The sequence below is a fragment of the Daktulosphaira vitifoliae genome, unplaced genomic scaffold (assembly GCF_025091365.1).
Source record: "Daktulosphaira vitifoliae isolate Bord-2020 unplaced genomic scaffold, ASM2509136v1 Scaffold_2, whole genome shotgun sequence".
Lineage (NCBI taxonomy): Eukaryota > Metazoa > Arthropoda > Insecta > Hemiptera > Phylloxeridae > Daktulosphaira > Daktulosphaira vitifoliae.
The window spans coordinates 28045569-28049146 of record NW_026099573.1 but is presented as its reverse complement, the minus strand read 5'-3'; positions in this window follow the sequence as shown (position 1 = coordinate 28049146).

Genomic DNA, 3578 nt, shown 5'->3' with positions numbered 1-3578 from the left:
TCAGAATAGTCTTCTTATTTCTTGCCTTAATCACAACTACTTGAGGTTGGCCACCTTTATCCTAAACTTCCACTTGTCACAATTTCCCATATCATCTACGCTCACATCAGCTGTAATAGAACAGAATAGTAATTATTAAATTAACTATAATAAATTATTAATGCTCACTATATATTTTTTAAATCCTTGATTGTACAATAATTATTACTAGAAAAATATATATAGTTGAAGTTACTCTTAAAGTAAATTAAGATTATTAAAAAAATTACCATAACAATAATATTGTTCAAAGACTATTTGGTAGGATTGATTATAATATAATATATAAAGTTTTGGATTATTAATGAAATATGGCTGCAATTTATTTATTTATTTAATTATACGGGGTGAGCCCTTGTGATACAAAATATTTTTTTAGTTACATTAATATATATATATATATATATACAAAAGTAAAGGTCCTCATTGGCATTTTTCATCAGGCGTCTTATTGGCTCATTAGACACATAATTGGTGTTACAGAAAGAGATGAAAAANCTCATTAGACACATAATTGGTGTTGCAGAAAGAGATGAAAAATGAAGAATGATGTCTTGACTGTCTTTGAGAAACTTTGAAATTGATTAAATATAAAATAGATGGAGAGTCCACTTTACCATTAAACAAATTTTCTAAAAACTTAGTACCTAATACATTACGGCGATCAGCTAGTGAATTTAGATTTAGGTGTTGAGAAATGGGTGCATATTCGTGGTCGGGATGAGGAATTTTTAATACAAAGCCAGCAAACCGCAGAAATCTACGCTGTACTCTTTCAATCAAGTAGGAGTCCGTTAGTTGTATGCGGATTCCAGATGATAGACCCATATTCTAAGATTGGGCGGACTAATGCGCAGTAGAGTGTTTTTATCACATCTTTAAGCTTAAAGTCCGATGATACCCTCATAATAAAACCAAGAACTTTAAACGCCTTACAACAAATCATCTCGATATGGGGCTTAGGATCTAAAGAAGTATTAAATTTGAAGCCAAGGTCAAGAATGGTTTCATTAACATGTGTAATTTTGGTATTGCCGATAAAGTAACAATGTACAATGGGAGATTGAGAGCGTGTAAAAGATATGACTTGGCATTTGGAAATATTTAATGATAAACCCAGCACTTCAAACCAGATTTTAAATCGGTTTAAATCGTGCTGAAGATTAATACATTCCTCAGGTGAATTGATTTGCATGAAGAGTTTCATGTTGTCAGCAAAACAAAGCAACTTGCAATTCTCTAAGGTACGGCTGACTCCATTTACAAGAAGGGAAAATAAAAGGGGCGCTATATGGCCCTCTTTGAGGAACTCCCGATGAGGCCAAAAATAAATTGGATCTAGTGCCATGTACTTTTACCCATTGATATCTATTGAGGAGATATGAGTGAAACGAAGATAAAAAAGGTTCACCGAAACCTATAGTTTTAAGGACTGTAATCAACACGTTATGATTTATGGAGTCGAACGCCTTTTTGAAGTCAGTATACAGAGTTCTCATTGTTTGTAACAATGAGAACAATAGAAACCCGTTTCCTGACTTATTGAACACCCTGTATATAACATCAACCTGCGATCGCTGATGGAATGCATTAAAAACATAATTTGTAAATACAATATTGCAGGTAGTGGTAGAACGTCCCTGAAAAAAGCCATGCTGTTCTTCAGTAATTACTTTGTTGACAGAAGTTTGAAGTTTACTTAAAATAATTTTTTCAAAAATTTTAGAGACGTGCGATTGTATAGAAATTGGTCTGTAATTTGAAATAACTGAGGGAACTAAAATTTAAATTATATTAAAAATATTTAACTCATAAATCCATAAAATTTTTTTAATTCGTGTATTTGTAGTTTGGGTGTTTTTTATTAATTAAAATACTGATAGTATGTGTTCAGCGTTGATGAATGGTAACATAGATCACGAAATAAGTATACCCAAATTTTCAGTAATTTTTTGTGACATTTTTAGTTAAATAATTTTATTTTAAACTAAAATTTTTAATATAATTAATTTAAATAATATTAGCCACAAGTGATCAATTTTTATTATATGCCTGCAATACACATTGGTACTCCGTAATTGCAAGAACTTACTTTTGTGGTTCTTCTGTTGTCTATTTATGTTATTTTAGGCGCAATTATATAGCATTAAGTTGTATTTTAATATCAAACTCGACCAGTTTTTTATTTTTTTATTGCTAATACATCAGTATTAATAATTAAGTAATCCATACTCGTACCAGTAATAAATGTTGTATCTACAACCCTTTTATATATATGTCGAACTGAGTAAAAAATTCTAATGAATTTTTATGAAAATACAAATATAAAATCAAAATATTCAAATAAAACGTAAAATTATAATTCCAGTCAGTTCAACAAAAGCGTGTCTTAAGTATTTTTTTTATCTATGAAAGATAATTTTTAATTTTTACTTTTTACATTAAAGTAGATACATAATAGTATTTCTCTTTTAATTAGTACACCGTGAAATTTCCATAGTTATCCAGAATAGCTTGACGATTTTTCGGTATATCTTTACTCAAGTTCTTCGGCGTATTCCACGGTTAATAACTTCCAAGTTTCACAAATGACTACTGCGAGACACTTAAAATTCTGAAACATGTTCTTTCAAATTTGGACTTCAAAATACTCTATATATTTTCGATTGGATTTTCATCTGGCGAATGTAATGGTCTATACAACATTGTGATGCCGCTGTAGAGTCAACTTCGGTGTTTTGGATAATCGTCTTGTAGAATCCAATCATCGTCATTCGATCTAAACATTTTTTCACTGACTTTATAAGCCAACGTTGGTAATTTTTCAACATTTTTTGTGCGTTCAAATTCTTATTGAACATATCTAAATCCCTGTTTTAAATTGCATCCCTAAATATGAATTTTACGGGTTACTTAATTTTGAGCTGAACCAAACGCATTATACGGTGTGACCATACACGCATTACAGAAAACTAAGTCCAAAAAGTTGTTTCGCCAAAAAAACAACATTATTCCAATTTCGGTTAATATTTTCAGCGACCATACATTATTTTGGATGTTATAACTGTTTTAAAAATAGTAGGTGGAGGTGTAGTAAGGGTTATTTTATTTTATCATTACGTATTACTCTGCCGCAATCTTCTTCCAATCAAAATTTTAAAACGTTAATAAGCTGTTTAATAGGTCTTAAGTTGTTATCGACCAGTCATTTTCTTATAAATCATAAAACTTGTAATCAGGATATAGATAAGGAAATAGGAGTTTTTGTTGCTTATGGAATAATTACTTCTGAAAATTAAACACTACAGATTTGTATCGAAGCATTTTTTAGGATAGTTTTTTTAATCACTAACAGATGTCATGTACCCACTGTACTGCGACCGCTCTGTGCTGGGTAATTTTTTTTGTAAGCAAAATTATTTTTGCTCCTTTTAAATCTTAATTGACCCTAATATGGAATTACATACTTGCTATTAATATTACTACATATATAAGTATTAAATGAGATTTTATATTTTATGCATAAATTTAATTCAATT